The 19575-nt window shown below is 34.4% G+C and overlaps 1 protein-coding gene across 3 annotated transcripts in view; it reads right to left on the reverse strand.

Moving 5' to 3' along the window:
• LOC144971455 (uncharacterized) overlaps positions 1–19575 on the reverse strand; it is a 378626-nt gene that overhangs the window by 21224 nt on the left and 337827 nt on the right. The gene's annotated exons all lie outside the window — the stretch shown is intronic.

Genomic DNA, 19575 nt, shown 5'->3' on the forward strand with positions numbered 1-19575 from the left:
TAAAACGATATAACGGGGAAAGTCAGAGGAAGCCAAAAAGTTGGTTACAGGAGGCCAAGTGGCCAAACCAAATTTTGGGAGGCCAAATGGCTTGGGAAAAGGCCAAATTTCTCAAATTTGGCCACCAGGAGGCCAAACTAGCAACCCTGGCCCCAAGTTTTTAAAAAAGTTTATTGGGAAAAAGATACGGAACAAAGTGTCCATAGATAGGTATGCAATTTGGTGCATTAGTGCTTGGCGCTGGCTTCCGGCGACAACAGACGTGTTGTGAATATTTACCTATTTTCTACACATATTTTTATTCATTTATCATTCAATCGTCGGAATTTAAGCCTAATTTTTATTCAAAATGGATGTGAAGTATATATTGTTCCTGATTTTTATATTTATTAGTATATTTATAAGCATAAATGGTGTTTTAGCCTGTGATTTTACTGCCAAAATAAGCCTATCGATAACTTATACTCCAGAGACTCTCCGATCCCTCCAACCCGTGTCACCCCCACCACCCACTATTGACACATCGTTTATTAAAGTAAGAAAGAGGGGGAGAAAGGGAGGAATAAAAACAAAATTTAACAGACGGCCTTTTCGTCCATTTTTACCCTGTGTAGTGACAGGTAATGTAAGATCACTGAAAAATAAAATTGATGAACTGTTTTCACTGTGTCGTTTTAATAGTGACTATCGTCAAGCCTCCATAATAGCGTTAACAGAGACTTGGCTATCTCCTCACATACCATCATCATGTTTTAATATTGAACAATATTCACTATTTCGAGGAGATCGGACTAATGTAAATAAACGAACTGGGGGGTGGGGTGTGCACATATATTAACAACAAATGGTGCCACCCCAATAACTGTCAGATAAAGAAAATGTATTGTGACGATTATATTGAATTTATTACTGTTTCGTCACGACCATATTACCTACCCCGGGAATATACTCATGTCATCATCATCAACGTCTACATTCCACCATCATCAGACAACACCACAGCGAAAAATATTTTGAGGAAAGAAATACAGGACATTCAAATTAAGTCACCCGATGCCGTATTGATGGTCACTGGCGATTTTAACCAATGTAACGATTTTACTCTCCCGGACTTCATCAATACGTGGACTGCGAGACAAGGGACAAAAAAAACATTAGATTTATTCCTGTGTAATATTAAAAATAGTTATAAATGTTTACCCCGTGCCCCATTAGGTTTATCTGACCACTGCATGCTCTTGCTACTCCCCACCTACCGCCCTGTTTTTAAACGTGTAAAAACAGTAAAGAAAAGTGTACAGATCTGGAACGGAAGTGTGTGTGAAGATTTGCGTGGTTGTTTTGAATGCACTGACTGGAATGTTTTTATCGAATCGTGTGATAGTGTGGATGAGCTGAATGACTGTGTGAGTGAGTATTTAAAATTCTGTGAACAGCTAGTGTCTTGTAAAAAAGAAATAAAATATTATCCTAACAACAAGCCTTGGATAACAAAAGATCTAAAACTTTTATTGAACCAAAAGAAAACTCTCTATACTAGAGGAAACAAAAAAGATCTGAAAACAAAACAAAAAGAGATAAAGAGGGTAATATCTAGTGGTAGAGACAAGTACAAAAATAAAATTGAAAAATGCTTTTCTTCTGGGGATATACGGGACACGTGGCGGGGCTTAAAACTGCTGTGAACTATAATCCAAAGCCCACGATTATATCAGAAGATATCGAAATTGAAACTTTAAATAAATTTTATTCACGTTTCGACACAGCAAACAAATTTGATATTGAAAATGAAAAACATAAATTAGACAGGGCTTTGGAAGATGAAATGGCTGTTGAGGTCAGTGAAGAGGAAACGAGATTCGTATTTTCGAAACTAAACGAGAGGAAGGCTGCTGGGCCGGATGGATTGAAAGGAAAACTATTAAAAGAATGTGCCCACCAGCTTTCCCCCATTTATACACATATTTTTAACTGGTCCCTCCAATGCGTTTCAATCCCTGAAATTTGGAAAACTTCGAAAATTATTCCTGTTCCAAAAAAAGAAAAACTTGAAACTATGAACGATCTCAGACCTGTTGCACTGACTTCAATAGTCATGAAATCTTTAGAAAAACTTGTTCTTGTTAAAATTAGGAATCAGTTTATGCCATTGAGTGATAGTCATCAATTTGCTTACAAACCAGGACGTGGCGTAGAGGATGCCATTTTGCTGTTTACAAACAACATCTACAGGCATCTAGATCACGCTAGGAGCTATTGCAGATTGCTTTTTGCAGATTTTTCTTCAGCGTTCAATACAATGCAACCTCAGTTGGTTGTTCAAAAATTGACTAGTCTGAATTTAAACAAGTATATAATTGCTTGGGTGCTCGAATTTCTTACGGAGAGAGCACAATATGTTCAATTAGGGCAAAACAAATCTTCCTGTATAACTACAAATACTGGCGCTCCTCAAGGTTGTGTATTGTCCCCTGTATTATTCACAATATACACGAATGACTGTAGAAGTCAAAACCTGAGTGTACCTTTAATAAAGTTTGCAGATGACACCGCTCTTCAAGGCCTCATAACAAATGGCAACGAAGTGGCTTATAGGCAAGAAATTGATAGATTTGTGTCTTGGTGTGATGCCCACCATCTAGAGCTTAACATAAGCAAGACAAAGGAGCTAGTGATTGACTTTAGGAGAGTGAAGGAACCGATAGAACCGTTAAAATTAAAGGACCAATTCGTCCAGCGAGTTCCTCACTACAAATACCTTGGTGTAACGATTGATGACAGGCTCAAGTGGGATGAACACTTGAAAATAATTAGGCATAAGATGTGCAGACGTACATATTTTTTATCGAAACTCTCTCAGTTTAGAATAGATAAAACCCTCTGCACATTATTTTATAGAGCAGTAATCGAAAGTGTTTTGTCATTTTGTATAACAGCTTGGGGAGGCAATTGCTTAGCAGTGGAAAGGAACAAAATAAATTCAAATATTAAAAAATCCATTAAACGCTATATAAATGATGTTGACGATGTAGATCTTTTATACGAGAAATTTTGTATAAATAAAATAACTAAAATATTAAATGACCAGTATCATCCACTAAGACCATCAATTATTATGTCAGAAAGAAGTGGTCGCCCTTTCTCTATTTCAACGAAAACAGAGAGACACCGAAAATCTTTTCTGCCGTCCAGTATTAGGCTTTATAACAACAAGCAATAATCATTTTATATAATTATTTCTCATTTTTACTTTTTAAAAATATAAATATTTATTTATTAATTTATTTGTTTTGCAATCTTTTCAATTTTCAATTTATAGTGACAGTTTTAACTATTTTACAGTGTTGAAATTATTCATATTATAAAGCGCAGCTCTGGTTATAGAGCTGCTCCTTTTTTATATATATACATCCTATTTCCATTGTATTTTTATCTTATGTGTAAATTATAACACGTCTGTACAAAAAATTTCCTTTTTGGGATGCAATAAAGTATTATTATTATTAAAAAGGCCTTTTTTTCTTTTATTCAATAAACTTGACTGCTGGTGGACCCCAGGCCTCTCCCCAGGTCCAAGAAATAATACTCACTTTTTCTCTGCTCCAACGAAAATATCTACCCCCTACCGGTCTAATTATTTGTAGCAGACGACAAATTTCTCAAAACGGTCACGTGACACTGTAAAAACAACACAGGAAGTCCATGAAAGCTTATTTACGGCATTTCCTTTGAACCGTGTAAACAACCAAATTTCGTTTTCATTCGACTCAACGGGTCAGATTGGCCGGTATTTTTTAACAGACTAAAGTTCTGAAAAATCAAAATGTTTCTTAGAAAGGTGAAAGATGCTAGTTTTTGAAACAGAGGTGGGTTTTTAAAAAAAATCTTTATATTTTACGTGAATGCATGCTCAAGGCGAGTTGGACGTGCAGCGGAGGTTGGTAGGCCAAAGGCCCACCTCTCTATATGATCTTTCAGGGTAAGTTGTGTATCTTATCGGAAACTTATCGCCAATTACTGATTACTGTTCTAAAAAACGATTCACTTTAAAAAAACAAAAAACACACATCTAGTCTTACGTCAATGCTCTAGTGTAAAAGTGCAATGTGATTTTAAATAATAAACACAATATTTCAAAACCCTTCTTATCTGTTAATAAAATGGAAATCAATACTAAACTGCCCAACAAATAATGAAAGAATGAAAGAAAGAAAGAAAGAAAGAAAGAAAGGGGGAAATAAAAAAAGATAGAAAAAAAATAAAAAAAAGAAAAAAAGGGGGGAAAATTAAAAAGAACACATTCACACACACTCACACATACACATACACACGCACACACCAACACATAATTCACACAATGCTGTTGATTATGACTGAAAAGTGGAGTAAGCAAAATCGAAATAAATACCATAAATTTGTTTTTCATTGCATCACTATTATTATTCCAGCGTGAAAATATTCAACATTCCTCGAAACACATTGAAGAATATAAAGGAAAAAGAAAATAGGCCATGTTTACGACAAGAAAACAACACAGAAAGATAAAAGTGTTAGAACACCAACTCCCAACAGATGTGTCCGTAGATGTAAACTTTGACCTCTGACTACAACTGATTAAAAAGCGCGTCAGAAAAAAAGGCGGAATCGGTAGTTGACAATAGAGATAAGTACAGTTCACTCCGCTTTACCCCACACCACCGGTAGTAAGATTCAGAAGTGTGGACAATTATGGACAGAGCGGTTATATTTAAAAACAAAACAAGAAAGAGTGAGAGAGAGAGAGAGAGGGAGGGAGGGAGATAGATAGATAGATAGATAGATAGATAGATAGATAGATAGATAGATAGATCGATCGATAGACAGAGAGTGAGATAGATAGATAGATAGATAGATAGATATATTGATAGATAGATAGATGGATAGATAGATAGATAGATAGACAGAGAGAGATAGAGATAGATACATATAGATAGATAGATAGATAGATAGATAGATAGATAGATAGATAGATAGATAGATAGATAGATAGATAGATAGATAGATAGATAGATAGATAGATAGATAGATAGATAAATAGATAGATGGATAGAATATATATATATATATATATATATATATATATAGAGAGAGAGAGAGAGAGAGAGGGGGGGGAGGGAGGGAGAGAGAGAGAGAGAAAGAGAGAGAGAGAGAGAGGGGGGGGGGGGGGAGAGAGAGAGAGAGAGAGAGAGAGAGAGAGAGAGAGAGAGAGAGAGAGAGAGAGAAACAAAACAACAATAAACAAACAAAATCCAAGCAAGTGTCGAACATGATGTAGGATTTCAAGAGAGATGATTGTATTGGACGAGATTAGCATTCGTTTAAGTCGATTTCACCCATGTTGATGAATGACTGCCCCCGATTGAATATTCATATATCATATAAAAACTGGGATCACGTTACACGACACATGCTACACGAATCGAAATTTTAATCCTTTAGAATTTCCTCTATGAAATCTAACCGAGAAAATATCTTTACAGACCCCCTACTGTTTTGGTATCTTATTCCTAACTACAACAGGTTTTGGTATATCTTATTCCTAAGTACAACAGTGCCTTTATTTGAGTTGAATAAGTCTTTTATCACCACGCAACTATTGGTTTGTCCTAAACAAAAAACACTGCAGTACACTGACAAAATGCCATTTAAAAAAGTTTTTGGCCAGGGATTTTAGAAAAAAAAACAAAAAAACTTTACTTAATAGATCTTTGATTAATACGATCAATTTGTCCAAAGTTCATGAAGTATCATTGCAAATTGGAGACCATTTTAATCAATTGATAAAGAGTTAAAAAGAAAAGAAAATAAAAATAAAAAATAAAATATTTTCTGGCAAAAATGTAAACAAAAAAAAAAAACAAAAACAAAAAAAGACGTTTTGTCAATACATGGCAGAATAGTATAAAATACCCAAGTAAGTAACAGTTTTGACATCGCACAATGAAGAAGTTGAAAGGAACGGGGAAAGGGAGGGAAGGAATTGGGGGGGGGGGGGGGGGGGGGGATTGATAAACGATTCTTTCTGCGCATATTCAATATTCTAAATCGACTCCCCAGGTGACTCCCACCTTGTCAAAATATATATATATATATATAATATGACTACTTAGAGAAGTGTTAGAGTTTAGGATTGTTAACCAGTTAACTGGCGTACCCTGGGGAAAACACGTCATAAAATAAAAATTGGCCATATATACATGTCCTCCTTCAAATTTAAATATCGATCGATTGAAATGAGCCCTCATCTTGGCATAAACTCTCAAACCCGGGACTTCGCGAAGTTGGAGAGGACATCTTATTCAATCGACATTTGAAGTAAACGTTTTCTGGAGAGGGGGGTGGGTGGGGAAGGGGGGGGGGGGGGAGAATGAAGAAGAAAGAAAAAAGTTTTGTAGCAGTGTGGAGTAAGTAGCATTTATTTCAGTCATGGGTAAGATGTGTAAGGACCTCGACACGTGTTACATCCAAATCGATAGCCAGATCGCATTACTCCCATTCCCATTCCTTTATGGCTAATAATAACAGGCGGGAAGATTAGTATCACTATCATAACTTATGAGATCTCCGTGTCGTAAACCTACGGATTCGATTCGTGCGTATCGCATTGATTTTTTTTAAGAACTCACGACGCAGTAATCTGAACAACGTATCTTGTTTATGAGTCCTAAACCTGGGACTTCAAATAGGTCGGAGTCGTTTTAGTCGATTGATATGTCAATAAAAACGTTTCTATTCTGGTCAATAAGGGACAAAACTCTTTATAATCAGATCGGCAGCCATTGATTGGTCCGCGCAACAGATCCATTGTGCACGAGTACTGTAATATATAGCCCGAACCAAAGACTTCAATACCCACATTATCGCGTAATAATGTGTGTGTGTATGTGTGTGTGTTTGTGTGTGTGCTTGTGTAAGTGTGTGTGGTACGTGTTACTAAATTGAATTAATAAATTAACACTAGAAAATTTTCTATTTTACTCTATATTATTTGAAACACACACACACACACACACACACACACACACAGAGAGAGAGAGAGAGAGAGAGAGAGAGAGAGAGAGAGAGAGAGAGAGATGAGACAGAGAGAGAAAGTGTGTTTGTACGTGTGTGTGTGTGTGCGTGTGTGCGCGCGCGCTGTGTTGTAAAGAGTTTCACGGCGCTCTTTAATTGGAATATGTGTACACATTAATAATTTAAGTCTGATAATCGTAATCCGAATCTGGGCCTGTATTAATCTTTTGAATGGAGACCACTGTTCAGGATCCATCATCATCATCATCATCATCATCATCATCATCATCATAATCATAAAAATGACATTGGTGATGATGATGATGATGATGACGACGACGACGACGACGACGACGATGACGATGATGATGATGATGATAATGACGATGATTAAGATAATGAAGAGAATATCAATTAATCACATATGCTGGAAACATTATGACAGCAACAATTTGGACTTTGTTGATAATGATTCAATGATAAACCAGGTATAAACCAAACCATTAAGACTACATAAAACTCACCGTCTCTTTGATCCACAACACAGAAATGTCATAGACGATTACACCTAGCAATAAATCCCGAATTAAAGACGAACTCCAATGTTTTTATAATGATGAGATTCGGTCAAATGATCAATAATTGGCTGGTAAAAGAAAATCACGTATATAGAAACAACCACCACACAACACGATATGTGCAATGTTAACACTTATATTATATTATTAGATGGAACGAATGTTAGAAGAATTGACCTCAAAACGTAAACACCGATAGTAATGTATCTTCAATCGCATTCCATCATGAATAGACACCATCATATTTTTTAAATCACTCTTTTCCACGGATGGTGATTGACTAAACAATCAAATCCGATATACGGGGTTACATATAATATATTCAACACAAAACAAATTTTTCACTTGATATATTGATATCCACAAGATATATTTGAAAATCGAGTTACATTAATACAACATTTGTCTTTGGCAAATATTATACCAGGATAAGTTAGAGACCAACAAAACAAACCCAAATTTATAATAGATAACTCATGTTCCTTTTAAACGTAAGAATGGATACAATCCTTGATTCTGCAGGATTTATAATATTTACACTAATTACAAAATCGTCTATTAATAGTCTAGAGACGACGTCACATAATGTCAAACAGACATTTTCACAATAAAACTAACGATAAAAATAGACTTCGTTTAACTCTGTCCTTACCGGCCACTTTTACATAACTTTCAGTATTTTCCCCAAAATGGCAGGCTTACCCAGCAGAAAAATGAATTTTTAAAAACTCAAAAACAATCTCTCTACAAAACAACGTTATGTTCTTATTCTTATTGAATAAACATAGATCATTGTGATTTACAAAATAAATCTGAATAAGAAAAATGCATATTTTATCGTAACAAATGTGACGATTTTGATGTAGGTGGTAAGGAGAGGGTTAATATATATATTTTTTTAAAAACCCAACCATGTACGTGCTGAGCTGGGTTTTTTGATAGGCCACTTATTAAGACAAGATGAAGTGAACGAGTAAACAGCGAGAGCGGCACGAGTGCAATGTGATGAGTGGAGATCATCCATCTTACGCCCGGACGGACCAGCTGACCTATGACTTGTCATGGCGTGGGTCGAAAGAGGAACAAAAACACTAAATTTCCTTCCTAGACGTCTCGTGCTAATGACTAATAATTAGACTTGGGGAAATAATAAATACCAATAGGACATTTATTTGAAAGCTCTAATCTACAAAAGATAGTCGGTTGGCGAATGAATGGATATATATATATATATATATATATATATATATATATATATATATATATATATATATATATATATATATATATATATACATACATATATATATACATATATATATATATATATATATATATATATATATATACATATATATATATATATATATATATATATATATATAATATATATATATATATATATATATATATATATATATATATATACATATATAGACAAAAAGACAGATAGATATAGATAGAATGAAGATGACGTCACTCAAGCCTTTGTTATTGTGTTTTGCCATCCGCGTTTGTGAATGATTCTCACTAAACTGTATTAACCAGACTATAAAGGTTCATGGTTACACATAGTTTTGTGTGTTAGTCCGTTATACTTCCCAATGGCAATGTTATGAGCTTCTAAGCCAAGTGCATACTATCTATAGGTTAGGTAGATAGATAGATAGATAGATAGATAGATAGATAGATAGATAGATAGATAGATAGATAGATAGATAGATAGATAGATAGATAGATAGCCAATCTTAGAGACAAGCAGATAGACAGACAGGCAGACAGACAGACGGACAGATGGACAAATAGAAGAAAAGATTGGGAGAAAGAATGCAATATAAAATGAATAAATAATTAATCGATGAATCAATACATTATTATTAATATTATCATCATTATTATTATTATTATTATTATATTATTATTATTATTATTAGTAGTAGTAGTAGTATTATTAATTAATATCATCATTATCATCATCATCAAAAATAATGATGAAATTGGGTGACTACATCTAACTGCATATTTCCACTTCAGATGTACCAAACCATATTGTATATATTATGACTCACATTAACATTTGATTGCACGCGATTTGAAAACAAGCAGTGACTCATTTGTAATGTTTAAAAGGTTTTTTTCCTTCTTTTTCTTCGTTACCATTTGAAAAAAAAAACATCCCGGAATCTATTTGTACAACTGAACTAAGTTACTTAAGTCATAAACGCAAAAGAAAACCCGAACAAACAGTGTAATTGTTATTATTTGGCTACTACGTCTGACCAGTCTAATGGGTGAGGATCGGAAATAGAAACTTGTACTACAGGCAGGTCAACTTTCGTCTTTGGCAAATTCTCAAGTCCCTATGAAAAATAGCTTGGTGATCCGCCATTAAAGCTCGGTGACGTACTAGTTATTGCCGTCATGAACACTCGGTTGAATGACCAAAATACAATTTATTTTTATAACTTTCCATTATTAGTAATTAGCCATAAACATACTTGGGTTTTGGGATGTTTTACGATACGAGATGATGATGGTCATGATGATGATGATGATGATGATGATGATGATGATGATGATGATGATGATGATGATGATGATGATGATGATGAAAATGATGGTGATGATGATGACTTTTAAACATTCTGATCACAAGACATATGAAAAATTCTAGCCGGCATGAAGAATAAAAAGTACCGATTTTCTTTGTTCAGAACCACGATGGCCGCCGTTACTGGGCGTGACATCAAACTATTGAATCCAATTCTCACCGAACTGTATTAACCAGACTATAAAAGATTACTCATAAGTTTGTGTGTTGGTCCGTTTTAATGCCGGATGGCAATGTTGTGAGTTTCTTAGGCAAGCACATACTATCTATAGTTTACCTCATGTCGTGATATTAAATGACTCCTTTTTATTTTTTTACCAAAAAAAAAAACCCCAAACTATCCCATCAAAACTAAAGACGGAATATAATCTGCTCGCTCTTGAAACGTTCGCACGCGACTGGGGTGCATGGAAAAATATAAGGAATCTAGCAAGTAGAGGGAGGACATACTGACAACCGCACAATTCACGACAAGCATCCTTGAGATTGCATAGCCAAGATCATTCATTCATTCCTTTTCATTTACTTATCTATTATCTTCTCTTTTTTTAAATCAATTTATTTACTTTTTATTATTAACAAAAAAACACAACAATATCAATAGTAAAATATTAATAATAAAAACAATAGCAATATCAATAATAGCATAACAATAACAATAACAATAATAATAATAATAATAATAATAATAATAATATAATAATAATAATAATAATAATAATAATAATAATGATAATAATAATAATATAAAAATAATAATAATTAATAAATAAAATAAATAAATAAATAAATAATAAATAAATAAATAAATAAATAAAACAATGCATTTTTACAATGTATAAGGAATGACTCAATGTTTGGCGCACGAGTGGGGCTCAAATGTAAGTGTATACATCAAACAAGATGCTATCTAATGACAGGATATTACTACATCGTCAATTACTCATCTACACTGTGAGGTCAACGCGCATTGTTTAATGTCAATTCTCTATCTCTTACTAAATTACATTGTGTACGTGTATTATTATTAATTACTCATTATTATATTATATATATTCAGTATTATTATTCATTATTATTATTATTTTTATATTATTATTATTATTATTATTATTATTATTATGATTATGATTATTTATTATTATTATTATTATTATTATTATTATTATTATTCATTATTATTATTTATTATTATTATATATTATTATTATTATTATTATGATTATTATTAATTAATGATTATGATTATGATTATATTATTATTTTATTATTATTATATTATTATTATTATTATTATGATTATGATTATGATTATTATATATTATTATTTATTATTATTATTATTATTATTATTATTATTATTATTATTATTATTATTATTATAATCATCATCATCATCATCATCATCATAATCATCATAATCACCAACCATCATCACCATATCATCATTATTTTCGTTATTCCTACATTCGCCACAACTAAGGTTACAAAACGTTAAAAAATTAATGCACCTTTTTTCCACCAGACTAAAATAACCTTCGGGTATCGACCAACTTACCGATGAGATGAAATAGGATGGTCAAAATAAAAAATAACAACAATGACTAAAATAGTCTTGAATAAGCATATTATGATTGTGACGGCGTAACATTCGAATATTATCCTGTATCCAGAATGTTGTATCGTGTTAGAAACGTGTAGAAATCACTTTTCTTTGAAAATGGTCTTCCCTGTGAAATAGTTTAACCCAAATACATAAATAAGACAACAGCCCATCTGTCATAACAACCACATCTCACTCGAAAATCCTGTCGATGGCAAGTAGATAGGCTGGAAAACACTCCGAGTCAAAATTAATTCCTAGGCTGGGTCACGTCCAGCAAACAGATTTTAGCACATTTTTATGGTGGACAATAGCTAAGAAAATCACAATCTGAATTAGAAAACTACACCAAAATGATTCTATATGACTCGCGGTCTCACTGTGGTTCTATGCCGGGATGAATCGAATGCCCAAAATTGAAATTATATTCTAATCGGACTACGACATTTTATTTTTATTACATTGTAACCATCTCCTTACCAGCTACAGCAAAATCGTCACATTTGTTACGACACAATTAATATACGTTTTTCTTATTTAGATTTATTTTGTACATCAGAAACTTTGAAGAATGATCTTTGTTTAATTAATAAGAACATAACGTTGTTTTGCAGAGAGCTTGTTTGAGTTTTTGAAAAATCAATTTTTCTGCTAGGTAAGCCTGTCATTTTGGGAAAAGACTGAAAATGACCGGCAAGAAGAGAGTTAAACCAGTAAACTACCGTACTCTGGAAACTCACGAGGTCCCAGGAGAAGTTTTGGCCAAGACGACGACGGTCATTTAAATCGATCGATATTTGAAGGAGTTCAAGGAAGAGTTTTCTGGCCAAATTTTTTGAAGACGTTTCTTTCTAGAGTACGGCTTTGACTAGTTACGATACCATGCCTACCTTCAGGAAAATATAATTTTGACTTTTTAAAAAGGCAAAATTCCGATTTTCAGCAACTTATTATTCACCACGACATAAAACCAAATAGAGGTGATAGGGGACACACAATGTGTTGTGATCGAAAAGTGGAAATGTAGTGAACGCCGTCCCACTGAACAGGGGGAATTATCCACCGTGAAATGTATGGGACTTAAGTCTGATTAGTTAACGAGCAACACGATCAACGGTTCACAGATTTAGGATTAGGGGACGGGTAGGGTTAATCCCGGCTGGTTATCGTGCGTTGTGTGACCAAAAGCCATCCGTCCTCTCGTACACTGTCAAATGTTTTGGTTTTTGTTATCATTTCGTAATCATATCATATCATAATCATAATGTACATGTTGCTGCTCGAAGCTCGAAGAAATAAATAACAATATGAAATTGAATGTAAACTTCAACTTTATTACGAAAACAGATAAAATGGACGTTTCGGATTGCCCCTTCATCAACAAACAGGATGAATGAAATACTACAGATGAATGAGATTCTCATTCATCTGTAGTATTTAATTCAATTTCATATTGTTATCATATCATAATCATTGAGGGATATTTAACTCAAAAGACCTTCAAATTCCGTGTGGTGTTTTTATATATTTTTTTCAGATATTTAACCCTTGTATAACAGTTAATACAAACAAAAGAAACTATCAAATTATGCATGCACGGATATTAAAAAGTAAACAAGATTGTATGATATATTATAATAAGGTCAAGTTGGTGTCTTGATAATTCTTCACGACAGACTTGTTGATCATAAGCATTAGAAACGAAAGAAAAGTTTTGACAATAAAAATATTATATTAATGAATTAATCTGAATGGATTATGGTGACCCCTATATTGACAATGCGTCTTACACATGCTGGCACCTATTTGCAATATCGTGTCAAATAATTTTTAAGAAACTGAGTATCGTTATCATCGATCGATATACGGTACTAAGTACTATGAAGTCAAAAGATTTGTGGCCAAGTATTTTAAAATGTGATTTGTCAGTGTTCGTGTGTCACATATTTGTATTTTTACGTCAATGGCATAGCGAAAGTAAACAGTTTGGCTTACACAAATGAGTGGGACTTGGGACATCCATAATTTAGTTGTCCTTCGGTCAGCCCTTGTCGCCGGAGTTAAGTAACCCTTATCATTGGGTAAATTGAAGAATGATATCGACAAGGGCCGGTTTAATCCCGATCCCTTTGGTTGTAAGGTGAGTGCTCTACCGCAGTGGACTAAGCTGGTAGGACCCACTAATTTATTTATTTATTTATTTTTGAAATATGATTGCGGCAATGGAGATCAGTTGATGTTGTTTATCGTCATTGATTTGTAAATAAAAGTGCTTTTTCATAGCAAAATAATGAGAGAGAAAAAAATAGACTTCATGATTATTTTCTCCTTAATACATTTCTTTTGACAACCTTATGCGGTACTAATTTAGTGAATTATTATTTTTTTAAATAATAGAAGGAAATTATTATTATTAAATATTATAATAGAAATTCATTAAATGGACCCTGTGTGACTTTGATGTCGTTCCTAAAGAAGGATAGAAAGTCACCCCACGAGATAAAATATATTGTATGTGTTGTATTATTCTCTTTTCTTTTATTCACTTCCTCTAAAAGGGGAGTGGGGGGTTGTACGTATATAGGATGGAGGGACGGAGGGAGGGGTGGGGTAAATAAAAAGACCGTAATAATGATATAATAAAAGTACATAATGCGGGATACTGACTGACTGTATCCAACTCCAAACAAGGGGAGATTACTCCTGGTAGAGTGTTCCACACTAATTGGGTCATGTTATTCTATTATAATATACAAAGTCCTGCCACCAATCTCATTCTCATAATGTCACTAATTCCTAACACTACGTACCTTTGTCCATACGTAATTCCTGTATTGTTAGTGTAGACTTATATTATTCTTGAACCCGTCGTTTGTACATACAATAATTATATTAGGATTATTTATTATTCTGGCGTGACTGAGCGATTTTCTGGTGCCAGTAGTCTTAACTCACGCAATCCTAGAGATTTTTGCTACTTTTCAAAATTGAAAAAAAAATGTATTTAAAATGAGCATGTACATAGATACTTTTATCCAACTAGAACCATTACAATGTAAAAAATTAAGAACTTTAGCTTTTATAATACGCCTAGATAAAAATGTAATAAATAGGCATGGGGTAAAAGTAACCCCCGAGTATACTACGGATATAGTCGGTGTTAGGGTTGAGTGAGTTAAAGACCCCTTTCACGCATGCGTGTGGTCACAGCATCTGTTAGTGAGACATTCTATCATTTGCTATATGGAGACCCCCCCCCTTTCTCTCTCTCTCTCTCTCTCTCTCTCTCTCTCTCCTCTCTCTCTCTCTCTCTCTCTCTCTCTCTCTCTCTCCTCTCTCTCTCTCATGGTGCCGGAGTTGACCCGATCCACGTACCTTAAACAGGTCTGTCGCGAACGCTTTACTACACGATATCATTAGTAAAAAATGCGGCAAATCTTTTGTCTTCTCTCACATTTTGCCTAAAAAGTTTATACTTCAAATAGCGATTATTAATCCTGAGTTGCAATTGTTTGACAGTTCAGTTTATCCATAATCCAAATATATATTTTCTAGTTTAAAAAAGGGTTTTCAGTCAGTGTATGGCGGAGGGCACATCAAAATCAGCCTTTAAAAATGATTTTGTCATTGTAATGACGATTTCTCCAAGGTCATTGATTAATCAAAGAATTTGTGACCAGTAGGGCAGAGATGTAAATGATCTGTGGATTGGTGTCCGGGAACAGACGTGCAAAATTCCGTACTTTGTGTCCTAGTAATAATGTCGTTATGTGCAACAGAATGTACACTGCATAACACATTCAAACAGAGAAAACAGCAATTATAGCACACTCACTGATTCTTGTTGGCTGTGCCGTGATCGCATTTGCATGTTTTAATACCCCCCCCCCCCCCCCCAATAATTTCTTGCAGGGACGTGCACGTGCGTATTTCTCTTTGTGTATATTGTGTTACTATGTGGGTGTGAGTATAATGTGTGGGTGAGTATATATATATATATATATATATATATATATATATATATATATATGTGTGTGTGTGTGTGTGTGTTTGTGTGTGTGTTTGTGTGTATGTGTGTGTGCGTGTGTGTGTGTGTTACATAGAAGCCTCAACATTTACACAACTTTGACAGAAACATGAATATTTTTCGTTGGCTCTCAATATTGCCACAATCTCTCAATATTATCACAATCTATACACATTCCAGATACACATCGTGTTATTTTTCACTACGACACGAATTGCGTGACAACTAGCAGATAATAAATAGATACATAATCTATATAAGGTATTCTCACATTCAGTTGCATATGGTGCATTTTATCATGTTCAGAGCACATCTCAAGCCTTCATTTATTCCCCAGAATACCATAAGATGAAAAACGTTTTCATTTCACACAGGTTAAACCACCAGCTAGACGTGTCTTCTCTAGCATCATACTTAAAATATCGCAAGGTACTCTTCCATATCTGAGTAGAGTGTGGTAATGTGTGTAGAATGCCTTGCTCAAGGTAACAACATATAGTCCATAATAATATAAATGCCACCTATCCTATCACTGACTTAGCAAAACATAGCTTGATTTGTATTTGAGATCACCAATAAGTCTCATCTGGACACAAGCAAGGTCCCCACTAAGAGGAATACACTCAAATGCTTACATTATAAATTCAAAATAACAATTATAATAATCATAACAGAGAGATGATTTACAAGGAAAAAAAACATCATCTCCCAAAACAATAACTATGCATTTGACTGTTTCCCTCCCAGCCAGAACTCCGGCCAGGGCCAGGACAAAACCAAGTAATCTCATTCTAAGACAAAGACAGAATGCAAGTTGGAAACCATATATACGGGGATAGAAAACACAGTACGTACCTCCCTGCCCACTATGGGAGGTCAGGAACCCCACCCAGGAGCAGATACCGGTTCAAGATAAACATCTGAAGGAGTATGTATGAAAGGTGCCAGACAAAGCAAGAAAGAAAAATACAAGGGAAAAAAAAAAACTACCCAAAAAATCAGTGTACCTCGACTGGGGTGTTTTGTTTTTTTTCCTAGTAATTTTCTTTCTTGCTTTGTCTGGCACCTTTCATACACACTTATTCAGATATTTATCTTGAACCGGTGCCTGCTGTACATACACACTTGCTCAGATATTTATCTATTCACTGCTTGGTGGAAGAAGAAAAAACAAACTCGACTGAACTCGGATTGGAAACCGGTCAGTGTGTTCCGTGTCCAGTGCTCTTTAAAAAAGAAATAATAACTTGAGCTTTTATATAGAGCAATATCCACTAAGCGTGCTCAAAAGCGCTTTACAAAGGGTTCCTGACCAACAGCAACACGTAACATATTATAGAACGAGACATGACGCCAGTTAGGCGATATTACATTTTATTTTTTCGACAGACACAACAATGTCAACGGCCAGGTACTCAACTATGCGCCGAATGAGGCTCGAACCCAGGCCCTTCCGATCCGACAGCGAGTGTCTAACTACTAGACCACATTATACCAGCACCAGTTGAGCTATTGGAAAGCTAAACTTAAAAAAACATCGTCATCGACACAACGTCATATTCGCCATCCATCAACGACTACCAACATTATTACCCTTGTTAATATAATTATCACTGCGATCATTGCTGTATTTATCACCCGTTGACATCAGCTGCAGCAATCAAATATTCATTATTATATTTTGCCTGACTCAGTACACTTAAAATAACGAGGCACGCCCCTCCCCTCCCCAGAAATAAAATCAAAACAGTTAGGCTAGCTTGTTCCACTCTTAAAACCTGACATTCAAAGACTTGATGTGCTGTTAGGTGGGGTGGGAAAGGGGGGGGGGGGGGGTAGGGGGGGGGGTATTATGTCATCATCAATTGAAATATAATGAAACTAGCTTTTTTTTAAAACGTGTTACCTTTGTGATTGTGCTTCATCTATCTACGTGTTGACAAAGATTAATTTAGTCTAATTTTGATCGCTATTTTCTATTTATTTGTCCCTTTGTTTTGGTATAAAAATTTTAAAAATAAAATTCCCTTTATTCATCCCGAAAGGGAAATTTGTCTTTAGGGTCTATCCCAAGGGTAGACTGTAATAACCCAGGCGTTAGCCGCAGTGCAGCACCGCATGGCGAGCTAACACACAACAAGACGGGTAGTCGAACTCGGTACCTTTTGGGTAAGAAGCAAAGACCGTACCGCTGAGCCACGCTGCCCCCGTTTAATATTTTACGGTAACAATGTTAACCATAGCCATAAAGATAAAACTGCTGTTGTTTCCCGTCAGCCGCCATCATACATTCTAATTTGGTTTGAAAGTAAAACAAGATAATAATAATAAAGTTTATTTGTATAGCGCCCAATCCCGTTGACAAAACAGCTCCAGGCGCACAAAATTGTAAAACATAATTAAAAACATTTTTGTACACACACCCATTTATACAAGTGCGCCCACACACACACACACACACACACCCTCACAAAGACACACACATTCACCAAAACGCTCATATGCATACAGAGACTAAAAATATCTGTTAACATGAATTATTGAATATCAGGACATGTAACAATAATGGCGGATGACGGGAGATTATAATATTATGTCATGAGAATGTTGATGTTGATGTGGATATCTTATTAAAGGGATGTTTTATTTAATCTAGTGAGCCTCTCATAAGTTGAGATTTTAAGTTCAAGATAATGACTTCCATCCACGGATGCTGTGGAACCTTTTGAAGCATCTGGCAATTTCCATTCCTGGGCATACATACAACAATACAATAAACATTCCATATCTAACGCGATGACTGGAAATGTAAACATAGACAACGCCATCATTGGCCTGGAGTGTGTCGGACAACCACAAAACACATCATATCTATTTTGGCCAGAAAACATACACACCTCGAATAACCTTTCAGATGATCTTCAATTTCAACGTGTAGAAAAGGCTCAAACCTGACAATCCTTCAAAAAGATACAAGTGAGATATTTTTTGACAAGTTTTTTTTATCAACTCTGTCAATCCTAGAGATTTTTGCTACTTTTCATCACTCAATCTTAGAGATTTTTGCTACTTTTCATCACTCAATCCTAGAGATTTTTGCTACTTTTCATCACTCAATCTTAGAGATTTTTGCTACTTTTCATCACTCAATCTTAGAGATTTTTGCTACTTTTCATCACTCAATCTTAGAGATTTTTGCTACTTTTCATCACTCAATCTTAGAGATTTTTGCTACTTTTCATCACTCAATCTTAGAGATTTTTGCTACTTTTCATCACTCAATCCTAGATATTGTTGCTTCTTTTCATCACTCAATCCCAGAGATTTTTGCTACTTTTCATCACTCAATCTTAGAGATTTTTGCTACTTTTCATCACTCAATCTTAGAGATTTTTGCTACTTTTCATCACTCAATCTTAGAGATTTTTGCTACTTTTCATCACTCAATCTTAGAGATTTTTGCTACTTTTCATCTCTCAATCCTAGAGATTTTTGCTATTTCTCAAAATTGAAAAAAAAATGTATTAAAAATGAGCATGTACATAGATAGTCTTATTCAACTACCACTAACATGTAAAAACTAAAAACATTAGCTTTGATACTACGCCTATAATTTGTCTCAGAAAAATGTAATAAATAGGCACGGGGTAAAAGTAACCAGGGTAAACTACGGATATAGTCCGTGTTAGGGTTGAGTGGGTTAACC

Source organism: Berghia stephanieae, chromosome 4, assembly GCF_034508935.2.
Source record: "Berghia stephanieae isolate SIO BIC M18660-M18661 chromosome 4, UCSD_Bste_1.3, whole genome shotgun sequence".
NCBI classification, from domain to species: domain Eukaryota; kingdom Metazoa; phylum Mollusca; class Gastropoda; order Nudibranchia; family Aeolidiidae; genus Berghia; species Berghia stephanieae.